Source organism: Aedes albopictus, chromosome 1 (assembly GCF_035046485.1).
Source record: "Aedes albopictus strain Foshan chromosome 1, AalbF5, whole genome shotgun sequence".
NCBI classification, from domain to species: domain Eukaryota; kingdom Metazoa; phylum Arthropoda; class Insecta; order Diptera; family Culicidae; genus Aedes; species Aedes albopictus.
Genome location: NC_085136.1, coordinates 245,971,841 through 245,995,495, shown reverse-complemented (window position 1 = coordinate 245,995,495; position 23,655 = coordinate 245,971,841). Strand labels below are relative to the sequence as shown.

The 23,655-nt window shown below is 41.7% G+C and overlaps 1 protein-coding gene and 1 pseudogene across 5 annotated transcripts in view; one reads left to right on the top strand and one right to left on the bottom strand.

Annotated features, from left to right (window-relative positions):
- The window catches only part of LOC115259784 (SKI family transcriptional corepressor 2-like), an 833,559-nt gene that overhangs the window by 400,290 nt on the left and 409,614 nt on the right, over positions 1–23,655 (bottom strand). The window lies entirely within an intron of this gene.
- LOC109412747 (SKI family transcriptional corepressor 2-like) overlaps positions 9,641–23,655 on the top strand; it is an 87,169-nt pseudogene continuing 73,154 nt past the window's right edge.

Below are 23,655 nucleotides of genomic sequence, written 5' to 3'. Positions count from 1 at the left end.
CAAGGCCATCAAGGCTATTCCGCATGGAACGGTCATAAACTTGGTTGAAACGTGAAATTATAACAAGCTATACCTGCACGAATTTATAACTCAAAACCAAATGGTTTTAACATGATTTTTATACAGTTAACACCTCAGATAAACTCCAAATAAAGTTCCAAAATCAGGGTTTCTAACATTTTTTGCACCCTTCTGCTCTCCGCCCTGTATTCAACCTACCGAAAGCAGTCGCAATTTAACTGCATCGCAACGTAAACAATGCCGAGGCGGTAAACGACTAAACTGTAAGACCATTTACTCTTACGCGCACGTACTAGCGAATGTAGTGGCGGCGGCGGGGGAGTAGAAACAACAACAACAACACAATAACGACTTGGTTTGCGGTTGTGCCGCTGCCATTTTTCTTCCAACCAGCAACCTATTCAGTCACTACACTGCACTGGTACTGACTATGGTGGTGCCTACCTACCTACCTACCTACCTATAGGAGGTTATGCAATTCAGTTATGCTAATTTATGCAGTTATGTGAACCACAAAAGCTTGATTCATCTAAAGCTAGAGCGCCAATCGGACCGAACTGCGGTAGCGTAGTTTCTGGGTTGAAAACGGAAGAATCGTCCGTCACAACAACAACAATGTAGAGTGGGTGGAAATAGATGAAGACTTGGAAAAATGGATAAACCTGACAGAAAAGTGGTTTACAGCCCGAAAAAAAGCTGAGTTTTGGATAGGTTCTGCAAAGGTTCGGAGTTCCAAGAACCAAACATATGAACAGTAGTACTTTTAACACCTTTAAATCAATTTCTAGACGAATGTAGTCTCATAAAACCATATGCTCAAGTATTGTTTATAAATTGACCGATTTAGGGCTGCTTTTCTTAATTAACTTAGAGTATTTAAATAAACGCTGCTTAGCAAGATACGATTAAACTCACTCCCGACAAACTCGCAAAATGTGAGTTCTTCCTTCGGAAGGCAAGTACAGCGTGGGTCCCGAGATGAACTTGCCCAGGGCTAAAAATCTCGTTAATACAGATAAAAAAGAGACGATTAAATCCCAATTAACATTTCGATGACGAATTAGCCTTGTAGAGGTTTTGAGAACCGTCATACAACCTAATTCCTTTATTTTGGTTTTATGGTGGTTCTAAATACCTCTTCTAGTTTAAATGACTGAAAAATGTTACTTGAGATACTTGGTGACACTAGGCGCACGACCACGAAGCCACCGAAGTAACATTCTGATGACCAATTAGTCTGGTAGAGCTTTTGAGAACCGTCATAAAACCTCATTCCTTTTATTTTGGTTTAAAAACATTTCTAAGAACCTCTTCTAACACCGCTAGCCATGATGGTCTCCAATAGCGGAAGGTCCGAAAGAGCTTGAAACTATTGAGAAATCATCATGTCTACAGGTCGTAAGCCCTGATAAAGTGTGGAACGTTTTGATGGCTGTGATCCCTGACCATCATGTCAAAACCCAGGGATACCCAAGTGACCATACTGTTAGGGTGTAGGGGTTGCATGTGTGAGGCGCATATATTGACAGGCATTGCTATGGACCGTTAGGGCTGAGTAGGGTCGAAGAATGGATCTACGATTGCTGAATTATACTGAAAAACTCGTGATTCAGCAGTGGTGGCACCGCTTTCCGCTTTTGTTCGGCCTTGGTGGTTTGTGTGGGGTGGTGCGTGTCGGTGTGTGTGTGCTTTGTGCGTGTGGTGCTTACGGCTTCAGCAGGGTGGTTACTTGGGTAGTGTGGGATAATTGGGTTTGGGACTGAGGGGGTCGTCGTTGATAAGGCCGACATCATTGAGTGCTCAGTGTTGGCGGTTGTATTGGTGACGATTTCTTCAGCCTTAAGATCTCATTTATACCACGCACAGATTTTTGGGAAGAGGGAGTACTTTGTAATGCAAGAGAGGGACTTAAACTCTGCGTTACGGGTTGGGCGAGGTCATGCAGATAGACTCAACCCAGGTGACCGTGCGGCTCGGACAGTGATGCATGAATGAGTGCGGTGTGGGTGAGGTGCGCTGCCCTGTGGGTGCAGTTGAGTCCGGGTTGGAGTGGAAAGAGACCCTTCTCTACTCTAGGTCGGGTTCGGTTGTACGGGCGTGGTAGTGTTTGTCTTATTTGTGCCGTGTTGTGCGTGATTTGCGGCTCGAGCTGTGTGGTTACTTGGGAAGTATTGTGCTCTGTAATCTAGATTTTGGTTTTAAGGTGAAGCTAAGGCTGGGCTGTGCCTCGGATTTGTTGGGCGCAGGTCGGGAGAGCTGGTGGCAGTTTGTGCTGGGGGGTTTACTCGATTGGTTATTCACTGATGGTGGCCAGTCGATCGACTTATCGGCGCTGCCTGTCATTTGGTTCTTGGGGTTTGTGCTCTCGAGGTTCGGGGCGTTGCTTCGTTGTATCTTCGCTTTAATACTAATATTCCTTGTTTGATTTAACTGACTGTTTTCTACAGGCGTTTAACTCATTCTATTTCATAGATTGCCAAATTTAAGGGTAATGGTTCAATAGGGTGTTAGCTATCAGAGTGGATTAGAACGAGTTGGCGCCTACAATACACCAACACTGACACACACACTCCAATACTTACACGCACACATGCACCTACAACTAGCTGTAAAAGACCAGTGGGCGGGACAATGGTGCCTACCCAACAGTTGTAGGTGGGGTGTTTGGCTTAGCTACATGACTTGGTCCGGCAAGCCCATAAACATCAATTGGTAGACGTATTGCCTAGTGAAAAGACAACGCAGATGGTCGAAAGCCAGGGGATGCGTTGATAATAGCAGAATAGCAGAAAAACATTTCTAAGAACCTCTTCTAGTATATTTGGCTAAAAAAGTTAAATGCATGTGTGCTCAATAATTTCACTTATTGTGAGATTTGAAGGGGGCTTAGTTTACCGGATAGTTGCGATAGAGGCAGTCAACGAGCGTTCAAGGTCAAGCATCTTGGACCCCCAGTTCAGCATTGCATCAAAACCTCACATGAGCATTTCGGCACAATTCACGAAAAACTTGATTCAATTTGATTTTCCTTATTCTTTTTTATTTATTTTTTTTTGTAGAAAAGTGACATTCAGCCTCAAAATTTGTGAAATAGCTCAGGATGGTTTTATTTTACATCGTTTTTTGAAACATGCAAAAAAACCACTTTTGAAAAATGAAATACCATACCAAATATAAATTCTACGTACAAATTCCAATGAAAAAATTGTATATATTTTTCCTATCCCCAACCATACTTAAATTACAGCGAATATAAAAAAAATAAAAAAAATAAGAAAAATATATGGGACCATGAGAAATGTTTCTCGAGATCAAGTTCGAAGTTAAGTTTTTCGAATGCGCTGTAAATTAAGTATAGTTTTTGCATTGGAACTTGTAAGTAGAATCTATTTTTGATATCAAAAACTCCATAAACTGTTTCTTTTTGATTGTATCAAAAATAAAGGAAAAATGAAAGTTCGAAAAAAATAGTTAGAAGCATTTGACCCTCCTGGATAATTTGGCAAATTTTAAGGACAGACTTGTAAGCATTTCAAAATGGCCGCCACAATGGCCGACATCAGCACCTACCCACGGTTTCGAGCGCACAAATCTCTTAAACAAATCCATCGTACCTGAACTTCTTATTTTAAGCTTTTTACTAGTGAGCAAGACGAGAATAATGAAATGCGCTGTTGTTTGAAGTTTGTTTCTTCAGATTTGTGCGCTTGAAGTTCTGATGCACTGTTGATACAGAATTTAAAGACGTTTGTCCTTAAGAGTGGTTTCAGAATTTTCTTTAGAAAGCATTTCCAGCTCAACGCACGAATCGCGTGGGCGCGCCCAGTTTCAATTCAAATGAAATTTTGCTCAGGTATGAGCTCTTATCTGAAAATGTTTTTCATGTTATTGGTTTTGCAATATTCTTCACCTAACTTTTGAGAAAAAGCGCATGAAAAAAAATAATTTCAAAAAAAAAAACAATAATAACTCGAATACGGTTTATTGCATTGAAATGATGTCTTCGAAGATGCTTCAGGATATTTGAAGCACTTTAAGAAAAAAACATACTGAGAGTAATATTCATCGTAGATCTATGTTAGATGTCATATAATTTCCAAAAACCATACCCATCGATTTTTTTTATTTTTTTCTGTAGAAAGCTGACATTCAGCCTTAAGGCCGGATGGTTGAATCGTCCGCTCTGTTGTTAGTAAGATGCAAATCTCAACTTCTACTTCATATTATTGACTAGAAATTTGATCGTTCATTTGCTCACTTGTGGTGCACAATCGACTTAAGTTTCAGCTACGTCAGTGCAGTGGAAATTGATATTTGCTTCTTCAAAATCGCGAGGCAAATTGTTAGAAAGAGAGGGAAGATAGGAAAAATTACACGTCGTCCCGTGCGGCCTTAAATAAATTTTAAAGAGAACCCGTGGAAAAATTTATGAAGGTGACTTTGGATGAATTTCTTAAAGAATCTCTAAAGTTTGTTTTCGGACTTCCTTTTTGAAATTTCTAGAAGCATCCTTGAAAAAAAAAATTCCGAATGCATCCTTTTGAATCCATCGTTTTTTTAGTAAAGAATCCGAAGAATTTTCGTTTTTTTAGAAAAAAAAATCCGGAGGAATCTGTGAAAGGATTTCTAAAGCAATCTCTGGGGAAACTACAGAACGAATATCCAAAGGAATTTTTGAAGCAATTCCTGGACGAATTTACGAGATTTTTAGCACCTTGGCTTTTCGAACATGGATTTTTTTTTTTGGACAGCCTAATCGGTAAATACCTTCAGGAATTTCTTTTGGAGATTCTTCCAAAAATTTCAACTCAGGATTCCTCCAGGAACTTATCATGTATACCAGAAAAGCCACCTGACGATTTCTTATAGCGGTTTTTTGAAGAATTCAGGAATTCCTTCAAGATGCCCTTCTGCAAATTCCTTCATGAATTTTATCTGGGGATTACTGTAGAATCCCTTCTGAGGATTTCTCCGGGAATTTTCCCAAAAGTTCCTCCTAGATTCTGACAAGCAACTCCAGGACGATTTTCAGTAGAAACTTCTGGAGAATTCCCAAAAGAACTCTTTGAAGGATTTCCCAGAAAGATATCTTGAGAGGAGTTTCAGAAAGAATTCCTAGAGATTACGTACTAGGAAATTCTGGAGAATTTGTACAGACGATTCGAAAATCCAACACAAGCTCATGTTGGAATCCAAGTACAGATTTATGCAAGAATTTTAGAAAATACACCAGCTGAATTGTTGCTGAAGCTGAATCGAATTTCTGCAATAATCCCTGAATGAAAACTTGGAGGAATCACAGAAGAAACTCGTGGAGACATTTCTGGACGAATGCCAGAAATACTTTGGGAACGTTTCGGCTTTGAATTCTTTGAAAATGCCAAAACGAGTTCTTAGAAGAATCTCAAGGAGTCCCTGATGGAATCCCAGAAAAACTTCTAGAGAGTAATCTCAGAAGAAATTTCTGGGCTATTTTCAGAAAAACATCTGGAATAGTCGCAGGAACATCTGAAAAGACTTCGGTAGAACATCTGAAAGAAGATCACCAGAAACATTAGGGTAAACGTCAGAAGAAACTTCTAGAGGAATTTGAAGTAGATCTTTTGAAAAATTCATCAAGTGTTTTTATTACTGAATAAAAAACTTCTGAGGAAACCGCCGTGGAAACTTCAAGAAGAATAGTCCCTCTGTTTCTGGCTATTTCCGGTAAAAATTGGTGAAAAACAACAATAAAGTTTATCCTCACTTTACCTAGGGTATAACTTTTTTCACAGACGTTGGATCACGTTAGCTATTGAATGCTTACAGCGCCACCTAGCAGCGAAATTCGAAAACTTAAAATTTCTGCATACATTTGGCCATGTTTTCCCATACAAACTTCAAGCGTTTTGAGCGCCCCCTTAGGCTCAACCGATTTTGCCCAAATTTTAAACGTAGCTTCTGGGAGTCCAAAACAACTGATTGAGGAGGAACGACTTGCCATTTTTCGAAATTTTTGTTCTTCATATAAGTGTGGGCCATCTTAATACACACACAAACACACATGCTAAACAAAAAAGGGAAATCTCTCCAAACATCATATGTATACATTAATTGTAAAAAAATCACACATATACCAGTATTCAGTGTCTAGACGCCAAAAAGTCACCCTCAAAATCTACCCACCACCATCCAAAATGAGATAAACTCCTAACAAACAACACGTAAAAGAAAACTTGCAGACAAACCACAAAACTCATTCTGACAGCGCAGTAAAGGCCGATGAAACGCTAGCGGTTTGCCTATAGTGAGTAATTTTTCTAAAAAACACCATAATACCAACCTAATAAATTAACCCAATTTTAGACCTCCCTGAAGAAGGCCCAAACCAAGGGCCGAAACATTGGAAGCTATAAAGTAACAGAGGGACAATTTATCAAAACCCTGGTCATATTCCAAACAGCTACTTCACGAAGAATTTAAAAAGATACACAGGTTGATTTCAAGAAGGAACTCATGAAGCAATTCATTCAAAAACTCCTGGAGAAATCCAGGGATCAACAACTCTTACAGGTAGCCAAACAAAATTCGTTTCATGGAACCAAAAAGAATCATACGAGATAACCTAGAGGAATAACATAAATGCTTTTGAAGAAATCCCAGAAGAAATCAACAGGAGAAACTAGTCCGGGATGTAATCCAAGCATAGGCGCCAACTTGTGACGTAGTTGAGGGGCGAAGCTCTCCAAAATTGGATAATATTTAACTTTTTTCAGCTTAATGCACTAGTTTTCACGTGAATATGCCTAAACTAGATGAACTGCGTCGATATTATCCGAATTTCATTGATTTTGAGAGGCCTTGCCCCCCCCAACTACGTCAAAAGTTGGCACGTATGATTCCAAGAGATTGCATAGAAAAATTGTATGAGATTTGCTAAACCAAGACTGGCGTAAGGTGGTATGAACTACCAACCAAGCCGATCTGTTTAAAAGCACAGGTCGTACGGCAGAAGTTTCACGCATTCGATGTATTCGTTCAATACATGGCCTACTTGCCTAATTTCACCTTCTATAAAAAAAATCACACTTTTTTCGCTACCTAGCGAATACTATCATATCTATCATTTCATTCTCCACTTTGATCTCTACTCCCTTATACTATGAGTAGAAAAAGACCGATATAGCCATAAAATCATCAAGTTATCATCAGCAACAGCAACGTGTTCACCCGCTGCAAACACCACCATGGACTTATCCACCGATGAACCGAATTCATCGCGGTCCGAGAATTTTGACACTACAGTATGACCCATAAAAAATGCGACAGTTTTCAAAGCCATCGTTCCCCTACTTCGAACCGATTAACCTTGCATGTATCTATTGGATAGTATAGTAGAGCCACTAATCTTATAATAGCATAGGAACATAGACTGATTTCATTCACATACCGTTGGAAATATAACGTTAAACATATGGATGTCGAAATCGTCCACGCGCCAGAGGCGGTTTTTTAAGGATATAAATTTCTTTCAATTGCTTTCCGTCACATTCAATCAAATTTTATTTTCAAAATAGTACTATCATGGCTGGACAAGGTCTTCAGGAGTTCATCGGTTCGTCGGACAAGAACGAAAAAAATATTGTATTATAAATTATGAGACATTTGCTGAAAATAGAATTACTTGACAAATGATAATTTTTAGAAAATATTATGTTTTAAGCATGAAATTGTTTTTAAGTACTTAGTATTTGTACCTATTATAAAGGTAGGTTTATTAGCCTTCATCGTCAAAAAATTGTTTTGAAAAATGTTCGAACAGTGTTAAGTTTTTTATTAATTTATCTTAAATACGGTTTTAATATATAGCACCTTTTTTTAGTTTTGGGTTCCTAAACATTCGAAATTTGTTTAAAAATATTTTCCAAACGTGGGCGTATTTAAGAGTACATATTTCTTCATGGTTTACATGTGTTTAAAAGTTTTTATCTTAATTCATTTTGCTCTGAAAATTAGAGGAAAACTTGATTTTTTTTAGAAATTGTTAACAATTATAAGGTACCCCATATACGTAACCAATGAATATTTTGACAAAAACTTTAGGGATCCTGTATGACAATGACCTCCTTATTGTATCCTAATCCAAAAAAGTTGAATTTATTAGAATTATTCCATTAAAAATCACCAAAGATCGCAAAAAATTGAAGTGTCGCATTTTTTTATGGGTCATACTGTAGAGCGGGGCCGTTTCAATCAGAATTGGACGATTCTGATTGGAACAGACCCCGCTCTAGTGTCAAAATTCTCGGACCGCGATGAATTTGTTTCATCGGTGGATAAGTCCATGGACTTATCCACCGATGAACCGAATTCATCGCGGTCCGAAAATTTTGACACTAGAGCGGGGCCATTTCCAATCAGAAGGGCATGATTTCCAATCAGAATTGACCAATTCTGATTGGGAATGGCCCCGCTCTAGTGTCAAAATTCTCGGACCGCGATGAATTCGATTCATCGGTGCACTCGTCTATCAATCTCATCACCAGTTATCGATGTAAACACGCGCTCGTGAATGAACGCGCGCGCTGCCGCCACCAAAACCGTCGGGAACTCGACGTCATCATCATCATCGCTGTCATCGAGCGCAGAGAGAGCAGACCGCGTGGGTTCCAGTGCCGCCAAGTTTCTAAATGGTTCTGGATTATGGACTTATCTACCGATGAACCGAATTCATTCGGTCCGAGAATTTTGACATTTAGAGTGGGGTCGTTTCCAATCAGAATTGGACGATTCTGATTGGAAATGACCCCGCTCTAGTGTCAAAATTCTCGGACCGAGTGAATTCGGTTCATCGGTGAATGGACTTATCCACCGATGAACCAAATTCATCGCGGTCCGAGAATTCTGACACTAGAGCGGGGTCTGTTCCAATCAGAATCGTCCAATTCTGATTGGAACGGCCCCGCTCTAGTGTCAAAATTCTCGGACCGCGATGAATTCGGTTCATCGGTGGATAAGTTCATAAGCCCGTTCGATTTCATGTCGCGTAACAATTTTGGGAGCTATAAAATAGATCCGAACTAGCGTACTTCGAAACTGTTTACCATGGCTCGGCTAACGGATCGAGTCTCGTTTCCACTCTTTCCCCTGGAGGATTTTCCGGCGGTCAGCGAACTGACAATCAACCGTCGCGTCGGTCGTCGAACAAATGTACTGAACCCGCATCGACTGAAGTATGTATGTAAGATGGAAAGGAATGGCCCCTTCGAATCACACACCTAAGTCCGAGATGACAAAGGGCAAGAAGAAGGAATAGATGGATGACGTCAAGACACTCATCTATCAGCGTGGCCAAATCAAGAGGAAGGTCACAATGATCAATCAATCCGTGGAGGGAGCAGAGGACGATCCGACGAAGATTACGCCATCACTGCTGAAGGTCTTCGAAAAGAAGCTGGAGCTGCACTACCAGGAGTACGAAGCAACTCATCGAGAAGTGCTGGAAGCAGGGCGAATCGATTCGAGTGAATTTCCACGAAGCTGACTGCTGGTGGTGCTCGTCATCATTCAGCAACAGCTGTTGCGAGTTCCTAATCCCAGCTACTATGAGAAAGCAGAGAATTGGCCGAAGTTCCAAGCGATGTTTGCGGACATTGTCGTGCGCAGCAATGAATCGAACGCCATGAAGGTGCACTATCTCGACAAGGCCCTAATCGGCGAAACTTCCGGATGGATAAGGCAAGGTAGACAAATTGCTTAATGCTAAAATCGGCCACGCTACGCTTGACTCCCCCTTTCCCGTTAGCGGAGGGGAAATAACTTCCAGCAGACGGTGAAGCAGCTAAAAGATCGATTCGAAAATCCTCATGTGATCGTTGACATCCATCGGGCAGATCTCATTTAGCAAAAGCCGATCGCGAAGAAGAACCACAAAGACCTGCTGGAACTGGTTAAGATTGTCAATTAGCACATCGGAGGACTAGAGGATCAAGGCATGAAGAAGCGATGTCCAGTCTCTTGCTGACAAAAATCGTCACGGTCCGACTGGAATGCCGGAAGTTTCAGCTGTGGGAGAGAATCCAGGAACATGGTAAGCTGCCTGGCTCCGACGAAACGATGATATGGTTTTTCAACATCAACCACCTACAATGTAGAAAGGCCATCCAGTATGAAGTCTACCAGTCAGCAGGTGCACGTTGCAACCTCGACGAGCAAGCCTCAGCGTTGCCTCTTGTGTAACGAGGATCATCGCCACTTGAAGTGCCCACCGTAAAAAAGAAGGTAAAGGAGTTGAATCTATGCTTCAACTGCCTTAGCCCAGGACATTGATCCGCCAAGTGCCCATCCAGGAAGACGTGTACGGAGTGCCAGCGGAAACACCACACTCTTTTGCAGGAGAATCTGAGGCAATCACCAGAGAAGCTCTTTCAACCGGTACAGCAGGTTAGCACAACTCCAGTAAGCCAACCGGTACCGCCTTCTCGATCATCGCCAAATACAACTGTTCCGAACAACGAACTATTGGTGAAACAGAAGACAATGATGCTCATGACAGCTCTGGAGAACTTGCGAAACCTCTGCAACAAAAAGGTACCCTGTCGTGAGCTTCTGGATTCTTTTCGCGGAGTATAGCAGATCGTCTGGCGGTACAACGGGCGGTACAACGGGTAGTCGAGTCCAGGTATTCTGACTATTCAACGATGGTCGAATGCATGGTGATTCCCAAGGTGACAAGAGCCTTCCCCATAACCCAGTTGGATATATCGAGGTGGCCCATTCCGACTTCCCTGCTCCTGGCAGATCCTGAGTTAAATACGCCTGGCCAAATCGATAGGCTAGGCTACAAAGAGTTGATTTCTTTTAAGTTATAGGTAAGGGAGGGTAAGGGCAATGTCCAGGCTGCAATACCAACTAAGAAACAACTCTTCAGTAGGCCATGACAAAGCTATGTGGCGCCGTCCACAAATTACGTAACGCTTTAGGGGGAGGGGGGGGAGTCTGGTCGAGCGTTACAACCCATACAAACATTTTAGGGTTTTCATACAAAAAAGCGTAACGGAGGGGGGGGGGGTGGTAAAAAAATGTCGATTTTAGCGTTACGTAATAAATGGATGCTGCCTGTTAGACACTCCTACTAGAATCTAGATTGTCGACTTACCATTTTTCAACCCTCTTTAAAGCCACTGTGCAAAAGTTTGTCGATTTGCAGGTACCTACCGATATGCTCATTCTACGATTCGGTTGGTTGGTCGCCCCCATCGAGCAATCGAGATGGAATTACACATCCTCAGTTAGTTGCAGCAAAGTGCACTTCCAAGTCTAATCAATTCGATTTTATCACGTACCTAACCCAGCTACCGATTTCCGTTCTTTCGGTATGTAAGCGCTCAAAGTGGCGGCCTTGGTCAAGGACCCTCGCTTCGCCATCGCGCGCGCTCTAGAACTAGATGATGGTGGCACAAATTGCGTTCATTTGCGATTAATCGATATTATCAAACTAGATAGCTAGCGAAGCGGCAACCCTAGTTGATGATAATGGTCGTCGCTATGCTACCAGCGCCAGCGCCAACGGGATGATCTGCGAGTGGCTCGTCGTTGTATCCGTGCTCGGTCGTTGGTTAGATGGTTCCTCAATTTGCTGCGTAGGAGTTGGAACGATTGTTACCCTGCGCTAATGCTTTCCTAGTTTCTGCCCGTTCTCGGAAGTGACATTCAAACTAATGATTTCATTTTTTTCTCTTTCTTCTCTATTGCAGGTAAGGAGTCGTTTGCTGAAAATGGGGTGAACAGGACGCTGATTGGGACGTCGAAAAAAATATCCTCGTTGCCGCTGGCTACAGAAGTTTCCGATGCAATCAAAACAGATTTGGTCATCATAATCATAATTCTAAAAACAAAGCTCCGAATAAGTGGAAAAACGTATCAGGAGTAACACCACCATTGCCTAACTGCTAATCTTTGATGTCCTGAGAGCACACTACAACGCAGTAGGCCGGTAATTCTGTAATTCTAATAATTTCCTCTCAGGAATTCTGGTAAATTCCTCTCAGGAATTCTGGTGAATTCCTCTCTGGAATTCTGGTGAATTCCTCTCAGGAGTAACACCACCATTGTAACTGCTAATCTTTGATGTCCAGAGAGTACACTACAACGCAGTAGGCCGGGCCGCTATGGCAGAGTGAATTCCTTTCAGGAATTTGGGTGAATTCCTTCTAAGATTTCGAGTGAATCCCTTCTAAGAATTCGGGAGCATTTCTTCCAGGAGCTCTGTTGAATTCCTTCCAGGGTTTCGGGTAAATTACTTCTAGGAATTTCTATAAATTCCTTTTTGTGAATTCCTCTCGAGAATTATGATAAATTCCTTTCAGGAATTCTGATGAATTCCTCTTAGGAATTCTGATGAATTTCTCTTAGGAATTCTCAGGAATTTCTCACAGCAATTCTCAGGAATTTATCTCAGGAATTCTCAGGAATTTCTCTCAGGAATTCTGATGAACTCCTCTCAGGAATTCTCATGGATTTCTCTCAGGAATTCTGATGAATTTGTCGCAGGAATTCCGAAGAATTCATTTTAGAAATTTTGATGAATTCTAGTGAATTCCTATCAGGAATTTGAGTGAATTCCTCTCAGAAATTCTAGTGAAATCCTCTCAGGAATTCGAGTGAATTCCTCTCGGAATTCTAGTGAATTCCTTTCGGAATTCTAGTGAATTCCTCTTGGAATTCTAGTGAAATCCTCTCGGAATTCTAGTGAATTCCTCTCGGAATTCTAGTGAATTCCTCTCGGAATTCTAGTGAATTCCTTTCGGAATTCTAGTGAATTCCTCTTGGAATTCTAGTGAATTCCTCTCGGAATTCTAGTGAATTCCTCTCGGAATTTTAGTGAATTCCTCTCGGAATTCTAGTGAATTCCTTTCGGAATTCTAATAATTTCCTCTCGGAATTCTAGTGATTGCCTCTCGGAATTCTAGTGAATTCCTCTCAGGAATTCTAGTGAATTCGTCTCAGGAATTCTAGTGAATTCGTCTCAGGAATTCTGGTGAATTCCTCTCAGGAATTCTGGTGAATTCCTCTCTGGAATTCTGGTGAATTCCTCTCTAAAATTCTGGTGAATTCCTGTCTGGAATTCTGGTGAATTCCTGTCTGGAATTCTGGTGAATTCCTGTCTGGAATTCTGGTGAATTCCTGTCTGGAATTCAGTTGGAATTTTTTCAAGAATTTTGATGCATTCCTCTCAGGAATTCTTGTGAATTCCTCTCTGGAATTCTGATGAAATCCTCTCAGGAATTCTGATAAATTCCTCTCAGGAGTTCTGATGAATTCCTCTCAGGAATTCTGATGAATTCCTCTCAGGAATTCTGATGAATTCCTCTCAGAAATTCTGATGAATTCCTCTCAGGAATTCTGATGATTTCCTCTCAGCAATTCTGATGAATTCCTCTCAGGAATTCTGATGAATTCCTCTCAGGAATTCTGATGAATTCCTCTCAGAAATTCTGATGAATTCCTCTCAGGAATTCTGATGATTTCCTCTCAGCAATTCTGATGAATTCCTCTCAGGAATTCTGATGAATTCCTCACAGGAATTCTGATGAATACGTCTCAGGAATTCTGATGAATTCCTCTCAGGAATTCTGATGAAATCCTCTCAGGAATTCTGATAATATCCTCTCAGGAATTCTGATGAATTCCTCTCAGGAATTCTGATGAATTCCTCTCAGGAATTCTGATGATTTCCTCTCAGCAATTCTGATGAATTCCTCTCAGAAATTCTGATGAATTCCTCACAGGAATTCTGATGAATACGTCTCAGGAATTCTGATGAATTCCTCTCAGGAATTCTGATGAAATCCTCTCAGGAATTCTGATAATATCCTCTCAGGAATTCTGATGAATTCCTCTCAGGAATTCTGATGAATTCCTCTCAGGAATTCTGATGAATTCCTCTCAGGAAATTCTGATGAATTCCTCTCAGGAATTCTGATGAATTCCTCTCAGGAATTCTGATGAATTCCTCTCAGGAATTCTGATGAATTCCTCTCAGGAATTCTGATGAATTCCTTTCAGGAATTCTGATGAATTCCTTTCAGGAATTCTGATGAATTCCTTTCAGGAATTCTGATGAATTCCTTTCAGGAATTCTGATGAATTCCTTTCAGGAATTCTGATGAATTCCTTTCAGGAATTCTGATGAATTCCTTTCAGGAATTCTGATGAATTCCTCTCAGGAATTCTGATGAATTCCTCTCAGGAATTCTGATGAATTCCTCTCAGGAATTCTGATGAATTCCTCTCAGGAATTCTGATGAATTCCTCTCAGGAATTCTGATGAATTCCTCTCAGGAATTCTGATGAATTCCTCTCAGGAATTCTGATGAATTCCTCTCAGGAATTCTGATGAATTCCTCTCAGGAATTCTGATGAATTCCTCTCAGGAATTCTGATGAATTCCTCTCAGGAATTCTGATGAAATCCTCTCAGGAATTCTGATGAATTCCTCTCAGGAATTCTGATGAATTCCTCTCAGGAATTCTGATGAATTCCTCTCAGGAATTCTGATGAATTCCTCTCAGGAATTCTGATGAATTCCTCTCAGGAATTCTGATGAATTCCTCTCAGGAATTCTGATGAATTCCTCTCAGGAATTCTGATGAATTCCTCTCAGGAATTCTGATGAATTCCTCTCAGGAATTCTGATGAATTCCTCTCAGGAATTCTGATAAATTCCTCTCAGGAATTCTGATGAATTCCTCTCAGGAATTCTGATGAATTCCTCTCAGGAATTCTGATGAATTCTTCTTAGGAATTCTGATAAATTCCTTTCAGGGATTCTGATGAATTCCTCTCAGGGATTCTGATGGATTCCTCTCAGAAATTCTGGTGAATTCCTCTCAGGAATTCTGGTGAATTCCTCTCTGGAATTCTTGTGAATTCCTCTCTGGAATTCTGGTGAATTCCTCTCTGGAATTCTGGTGAATTCCTCTCTGGAATTCTGGTGAATTCCTCTCAGGAATTCTGGTGAATTCCTCTCAGGAATTCTGGTGAATTCCTCTCAGGAATTCTAGTGAATTCCTCTCAGGAATTCTGGTGAATTCCTCTCAGGAATTCTAGTGAATTCCTCTCAGGAATTCTAGTGAATTCCTCTCAGGAATTCTAGTGAATTCCTCTCAGGAATTCTAGTGAATTCCTCTCAGGAATTCTAGTGAATTCCTCTCAGGAATTCTAGTGAATTCCTCTCAGGAATTCTAGTGAATTCCTCTCAGGAATTCTAGTGAATTCCTCTCAGGAATTCTAGTGAATTCCTCTCAGGAATTCTAGTGAATTCCTCTCAGGAATTCTGGTGAATTCCTCTCAGGGATTCTGATGGATTCCTCTCAGAAATTCTGGTGAATTCCTCTCAGGAATTCTGGTGAATTCCTCTCAGGAATTCTGGTGAATTCCTCTCAGGAATTCTGGTGAATTCCTCTCAGGAATTCTGGTGAATTCCTCTCAGGAATTCTGGTGAATTCCTCTCAGGAATTCTGGTGAATTCCTCTCAGGAATTCTGGTGAATTCCTCTCAGGGATTCTGATGGATTCCTCTCAGGAATTCTGGTGAATTCCTCTCAGGAATTCTGGTGAATTCCTCTCAGGAATTCTGGTGAATTCCTCTCAGGAATTCTGGTGAATTCCTCTCAGGAATTCTGGTGAATTCCTCTCAGGAATTCTGGTGAATTCCTCTCAGGAATTCTGGTGAATTCCTCTCAGGAATTCTGGTGAATTCCTCTCAGGAATTCTGGTGAATTCCTCTCAGGAATTCTGGTGAATTCCTCTCAGGAATTCTGGTGAATTCCTCTCAGGAATTCTGGTGAATTCCTCTCAGGAATTCTGGTGAATTCCTCTCAGGAATTCTGGTGAATTCCTCTCAGGAATTCTGGTGAATTCCTCTCAGGAATTCTGGTGAATTCCTCTCAGGAATTCTGGTGAATTTCTCTCAGGAATTCTGGTGAATTTCTCTCAGGAATTCTGGTGAATTTCTCTCAGGAATTCTGGTGAATTCCTCTCAGTAATTCTGGTGAATTCCTCTCAGGAATTCTGGTGAATTTCTCTCAGGAATTCTGGTGAATTCCTCTCAGGAATTCTGGTGAATTTCTCTCAGGAATTCTGATGAATTTATCTCAGGAATTCTGATGAATTCCTCTCAGGAATTACTTCCAGGAATTCGAGTGAATTCCTTCCAGGAATTCGAGTGAATTCCTTCCAGGAATTCGAGTGAATTCCTTCCAGGAATTCGAGTGAATTCCTTCCAGGAATTTGAGTGAATTCCTTCCAGGAATTCGAGTGAATTCCTTCCAGGAATTCGAGTGAATTCCTTCCAGGAATTCGAGTGAATTCCTTCCAGGAATTCGAGTGAATTCCTTCCAGGAATTCGAGTGAATTCCTTCCAGGAATTCGAGTGAATTCCTTCCAGGAATTCGAGTGAATTCCTTCCAGGAATTCGAGTGAATTCCTTCCAGGAATTCGAGTGAATTCCTTCCAGGAATTCGAGTGAATTCCTTCCAGGAATTCGAGTGAATTCCTTCCAGGAATTCGAGTGAATTCCTTCCAGGAATTCGAGTGAATTCCTTCCAGGAATTCGAGTGAATTCCTTCCAGGAATTCGAGCGAATTCCTTCCAGGAATTCGAGTGAATTCCTTCCAGGAATTCGAGTGAATTCCTTCCAGGAATTCGAGTGAATTCCTTCCAGGAATTCGAGTGAATTCCTTTCAGGAATTCGAGTGAATTCCTTCCAGGAATTCGAGTGAATTCCTTCCAGGAATTCGAGTGAATTCCTTCCAGGAATTCGAGAGAATTCCTTCCAGGAATTCGAGAGAATTCCTTCCAGGAATTCGAGAGAATTCCTTCCAGGAATTCGAGAGAATTCCTTCCAGGAATTCGACAGAATTCCTTCCAGGAATTCGACAGAATTCCTTCCAGGAATTCGACAGAATTCCTTCCAGGAATTCGACAGAATTCCTTCCAGGAATTCGACAGAATTCCTTCCAGGAATTCGACAGAATTCCTTCCAGGAATTCGACAGAATTCCTTCCAGGAATTCGACAGAATTCCTTCCAGGAATTCGACAGAATTCCTTCCAGGAATTCGACAGAATTCCTTCCAGAAATTCGAGTGAATTCCTTCCAGGAATTCGAGTGAATTCCTTCCAGGAATTCGAGTGAATTCCTTCCAGGAATTCGAGTGAATTCCTTCCAGGAATTCGAGTGAATTCCTTCCAGGAATTCTGGTGAATTCCTTCCAGAAATTCTGGTGAATTCCTTCCAGAAATTCTGGTGAATTCCTTCCAGAAATTCTGGTGAATTCCTTCCAGGAATTCTGGTGAATTCCTTTCAGGAATTCTGGTGAATTCCTCCCAGGAATTCTGGTGAATTCCTCCCAGGAATTCTGGTGAATTCCTCCCAGGAATTCTGGTGAATTCCTCCCAGGAATTCTGGTGAATTTCTTTCAAATCTGTTATCCAGTATTTCAACAACAACATTCATTCAACCGTATTGTATGTTCCTCAACCGCAGAAATTCCCCAAAGACATTATTTCCTCTAAGTGGATTCGATTTCCCTTCAGGCGACGAATCCTCCAAACGACCCGACGACGATGTGCCATTTATCTTCTTCAGTGAAATTAACGGCGGGCGGTACGTTCGCACCATCCATTGTACTGGAAGCGACCCCGCACGTTTTCGGTTTTGGGTTTTTGGCTGGCACCGCTGCACTGCTGACAAGGGAAGAACGAAACAATTCATCATTGGAGCGAATGTTGTAGGCTCAAGGTTTTCCGTGTCTGGAATGTGAAATTCGCTTTTCTTGGAGGAGTTCCCGCGCTCGAATGGTGCAAATAATCAGCAGGGTATATTTTTCCTGGCGGTCTCAATGCCGACACCGATTCTGGCTAAGACAGTTTTCTTTTCTGATGATGAATCGGGGATACAATAAAGCTGGCCTTGATTGAATAATATTCAGGGATACGATAAAGCAATTTGAAAAAAGTGCGAATTGATCAGTAAAACAATAGAACCATTAAGAAATTACCAAAATTTCAATTTTCTCTCTTCATGCTTTAGAAAATCTCCAAGCTTCAATTGATAAAACTTCTTCCGATAGCAGATAACACCGCACCGTCGAAACTAATTTCTATCTATCTTCACTACAAACTATGTTATCACACTCTTGAAAGTGAATCTTTCCCCTGACAACAAACTTCAGTTAAAGGGAACCACAGAGCCATAGTAGAAGAAACTCTGACAGCTCGAGCAAATCCTCCATCGATTTTCCTCCACCGCACAGTAACGTGTTTTTTCTACTCTTTGGCCGTCTGAAATCGTAACTATCCGGTGTAACGTTTTCCCGGAAAAGAACAATAATGATTTGTTGCAGTTACTGTACGGAAAGTGGTATTGTGAATAAACATTTCCGATTAGAATAAATACGTCTAAAAGCATCACAATGGAGTTAAAGTCTTATTTTTCTCAAAAAACCTCCATGAAACTATACGTCTTATCGTTTTCTTATGGTCCAGATACCTCTTCAACCAACAAAACGTTCTTTATTGTTTTTCTATGGTTGAAATATTCTGGTTAAGATAGATTAGATCCAAACGATCGACTATTTAAATTCGGTTGACAAATGCAAATTTTAGGATTGCAATAACCATAACCCAACGAAAACCCAAAATGTTATAGTGGAGAATATTGGGAAATATTAAAAAATATGATTGGCTTAGACATTGTTGGCATTCAGTCAATTTCTATAGTTTGAAGATGCCTGGATTGTAAAAAAAAACATATTTTAATATTCATCATACTATAACCCTAACAGTTGTTCATAGTAATAACCATTAGTAGTATGGTAGTTGTAATGTTGTTAGGTTACAGTAACAACTTGCTTTATTTCACTACTGCAATTCAGCGTACTATGTTATAAAGTTTTTTTTAATAACAGGCAACTTTATTAGAACGATAACATATATGATCCATTGTTGGAATTCAATAAACCATTCTATTATGGTGCAGCAAAGCAATTCCGCCGTAATTTTTCCCGGAGTACTTTTTCATCGTCATTCATCGTCGCGACGCTCAAGACAAAATTGAGATTACTTTCTAATTGAATTTCAATCTTCAGACCGACAGAAGCCTTAGCGACGACGACGATGGTGATGACGACAACGCGACGGTACGACGGCCGTCTTGGCGGAAAAGATTGATCCGAAACGATAACTACTTGTGCTCCGTGCCGATCCAAGTAGAGTGCGCTGAGATTGGAGATTTCTTAACCGTCGTCGTAGTCGTCGTACCGTGAATGGCAACGACGGAAGCAGCGATTAATTTCGCTCATTCGATTCTTTCCCTCCTGCTTGGGTCGTCTGATGGAAGCGATTCAAACACCGAGATTATGGCGACGACGATCGACTTCCTCTCTTGGCGCTGGAGTCAGGGGGCAAAAAAAGCTTTCGCTTTCACTTCGCGCTGCTGTCTTGAAGTGAAGTGTGGAGTTGGAGATGGACCCGAGTTGGAGTTGATAGAAATATTTCTTTCAAGTTGCTTGAATCAATCACATAATCTACAGAATCGGCCATTAGTGTTATCACAACCTTTTTACAACCTTGTTAAGAGGACATTATGGCAAAATTATTTATTTTGGGAAAGATTCTTCAACTTGTCATAAAACTGAAAACAATGATACCAAATGACTATATTTTATAACACAAGATAACAAAAAGACGCTTTACAACTTTTGTCGTTCAGTCATTTGAATTTTTGCTTTGGATTTCATCATTCAGGATAACAATAAAACCAATTAGATTTTATCAACTGCGACAAAATGGTTTTATAAGACCGCAGCTATTAGACTTATTTCAAAATTAACAATCGGTGATAAGAGCAATTGGTCTGAAATTGATTTTATTTGCTCTTTGTTTATAATATCAAAGAGCGTTTTAAGGCTTAATGGTTTTAGCATTGATTTATGTTATAACCCTGTCTTTAAAACTGGGTGACATCACAAAATCTTAAAAATTTAACTTTTTGTACAATTTAAAACTATTAGCATAGCAAATTTGATTCCCATTCGCTTTCCACCTTCTACGCAGGCTCCTACATGAACCCAAACAGGCCTAGTGATCCACATTTGCAACTCGCTGTTTCCATAAAAAAAAAGCAACGACAGACGAGTCAAACTGATCCGACTCGACTGCTATACACAAGCGTACCAAACCTAGTACTAGCCACAAACCTACGGTACCACTGGTACTACCCTACCGGTCCATGTAGGTATGCGCTCGTCGTGCTCATTATACAAACAAGGAGACTGCAGGCAGATACGAAATGGTTGTTGTTGTGTCGGAGTCTTGACTCGAGTCTAATGTCTAGGTCTCTGTATGGTCTGGGACCGGGGGAACATTATGGTGTTAGGCGTGTTTAGTCGTTACGATGTTGGTTCCGCATTACCTACGCTTTCATGAATTCGTTAATGATTTCCTTCGATTTGGTGACGAAAATGCCGGTGTGAAGCAATCTGTGGGGGAAATTGTATAAGCGTAACATATTTTTGATACACTTATTTAACTTAATATCATAAATCATGAAATAATTCTAAACAAATTAAAACTCTTACAATATTTGTAAACATTTTCAAAATGTTCCTGAGACCTCTGCAATAGAAATAGGCGAAAAGTTTAAAAAAAAAATATCAATCAAAAGTTGGTTTAAAAAGATGCTTGAAGAGAATTTATTTTTAAAACAGTGAGTCTGAAAGCTTGGATAGCTTTCCTCCAGCTTGAAGAGCTTCTATCCAGAGGCTTCGAGAGCTTCTCCCCGAAAGCTTCGAGAGCTTCTCTCCAGAAGTTTCGAGAGCTTTTCTCTAGAAGCTTCGAGAGCTTCTCACCAGAAGCTTCGAGAGCTTTTCTTCAAAAGCTTGGGAAGCTTCTCTCCAGAAGCTTGGAAAGCTTCTCTCCAGAAGCTTGGAAAGCTTCTCTTCAGAAGCTTGAAGAGCTTCTCTCCAGAAGCTTGGAGAACTTCTCTCCAGAAGCTTTTAGAGCTTCTCTACAGAAGCTTGGTGAGCTTCTCTCCAGAAGCTTGAAGAGCTTCTCTCCAGAAGCTTGAAGAGCTTCTCTCCAGAAGCTTGAAGAGCTTCTCTCCAGAAGCTTGAAGAGCTTCTCTCCAGAAGCTTGAAGAGCTTCTCTCCAGAAGCTTGAATAGCTTCTCTCCAGAAGCTTGGAGAGCTTAACTTCAGAAGCTTAGAAAGCTTGACTCCAGAAGCTTGGAAAGCTTCTCTCCAGAAACTTGTAAAGCTTCACTACAGAAGCTTGGAGAGCTTCTTTCCAAAAGCTAGAAGAGCTTCTCTGCAGAAACTCGGAAAGCTTTTCTCCAGAAGCTTGGAGAGCTCCTCTCTAGAAGCTTGAAGCGCTTCTCTTCAGAAGCTTGAAGTGCTTCTCTCCAGAAGCTTGGAGTGCTTCTCTCCAGAAGCTTGGAGATCTTTTCTTCAAAAGCTTGGAAAGCTTCTCTCCAGAAGCTTGGAAAGCTTCTCTCCAGAAGCTTGGAAAGCTTCTCTCCAGAAGCTTGGAAAGCTTCTCTCCAGAAGCTTGGAAAGCTTCTCTCCAGAAGCTTGGAAAGCTTCTCTCCAGAGGCTCGGCAAGCTTCTCTCCAGAAGCTTGGAGAGCTTCTCTCCAGAAGCTTGGAGAGCTTCTCTCCAGAAGCTTGGAGAGCTTCTCTCCAGAAGCTTGGAGAGCTTCTCTCCAGAAGCTTGGAGAGCTTCTCTCCAGAAGCTTGGAGAGCTTCTCTCCAGAAGCTTGGAGAGCTTCTCTCCAGAAGCTTGGAGAGCTTCTCTCCAGAAGCTTGGAGAGCTTCTCTCCAGAAGCTTGGAGAGCTTCTCTCCAGAAGCTTGGAGAGCTTCTCTCCAGAAGCTTGGAGAGCTTCTCTCCAGAAGTTTGGAGAGCTTCTCTCCGGAAGCTTGTAGAGCTCCTCTCCGGAAGCTTGTAGAGCTTCTCTCCAGAAGCTTGGAGAGCTTCTCTCCAGAAGCTTGCATAGCTTCTCTCCAGAAGCTTGGAGAGCTTCTCTCCAGAAGCTAGGAGAGCTTCTCTCCAGAAGCTTGGAGAGCTTCTCTCCAGAAGCTTGGAGAGCTTCTCTCCAGAAGCTTGGAGAGCTTCTCTCCAGAAGCTAGGAGAGCTTCTCTCCAGAAGCTAGGAGAGCTTCTCTCCAGAAGCTTGGAGAGCTTCTCTCCAGAAGCTTGGAGAGCTTCTCTCCAGAAGCTTGGAGAGCTTCTCATCAGAAGCTTGGAGAGCTTCTCATCAGAAGCGTGGAGCGGTTTTCTGCAGAAGCTTGGAAAGCTCCTTCCAGAAGCTTGCACTGCTTCTTTCCAGAAGCTTGCGAAGTTTCTCTCCCGAAGATTGGAAAGCTTCTCTCCAGAAGCTTGGAAAGCTTCTCTTCATGAGCTTGGACAGCTTTTTTCTAGAAGCTTTATTAACTTTTCTCCAGAAGCTTGGAAAGCTTTTATCTAGAAGCTTGTAAAGCTTTTATCTAGAAGATTGGAAAGTTGCTCTCTAGAAGCTCTGAAAGCTTCTCTCCAGAAGAAGATAAGGAAGAGACTCTTTGCTGAAAAGAAGCTTGGAGAGCTTCTCTCCAGAAGCTTGGAGAGCTTCTCTCCAGAAGCTTGGAGAGCTTCTCTCCAGAAGCTTGGAGAGCTTCTCTCCAGAAGCTTGGAGAGCTTCTCTCCAGAAGCTTGGAGAGCTTCTCTCCAGAAGCTTGGAGAGCTTCTCTTCAGAAGCTTGGAAAGCTTCTCTCCAGAAATTTGGAGAGCTTCTCTCCAGAAGCTTGGAGAGCTTGTCTCTAGAAGCTTGTAGAGCTTCTCTCCAGATGCTTGGAGAGCTTCTCTCCAGATGCTTGGAGAGCTTCTCTCCAGAAGCTTGGAGAGCTTCTCTCCAGAAGCTTGGAGAGCTTCTCTCCAGAAGCTTGGAGAGCTTCTCTCCAGAAGCTTGGAGAGCTTCTCTCCAGAAGCTTGGAGAGCTTCTCTCCAGAAGCTTGGAGAGCTTCTCTCCAGAAGCTTGGAGAGCTTCTCTCCAGAAGCTTGGAGAGCTTCTCTCCAGAAGCTTGGAGAGCTTCTCTCCAGAAGCTTGGAGAGCTTCTCTCCAGAAGCTTGGAGAGCTTCTCTCCAGAAGCTTGGAGAGCTTCTCTCCAGAAGCTTGGAGAGCTTCTCTCCAGAAGCTTGGAGAGCTTCTCTCCAGAAGCTTGGAGAGCTTCTCTCCAGAAGCTTGGAGAGCTTCTCTCCAGAAGCTTGGAAAGCTTCTCTCTAGAAGCTTGGAAAGCTTCTCTCTAGAAGCTTGGAAAGCATCTCTCTAGAAGCTTGGAAAGCTTCTCTCCAGAAGCTTGGAAAGCTTCTCTCCAGAAGCTTGGAAAGCTTCTCTCCAGAAGCTTGGAAAGCTTCTCTCCAGAAGCTTGGAAAGTTTCTCTCCAGAAGCTTAGAGAGCTTCTCTCCAGAAGCTTGGAGAGCTTCTCTACAGAAGCTTCTCTCCAGAAGCTTGGAGAGCTTCTCTCCAGAAGCTTGGAGAGCTTCTCTCCAGAAGCTTGGAGAGCTTCTCTCCAGAAGCTTGGAGAGCTTCTCTCCAGAAGCTAGGAGAGCTTCTCTCCAGAAG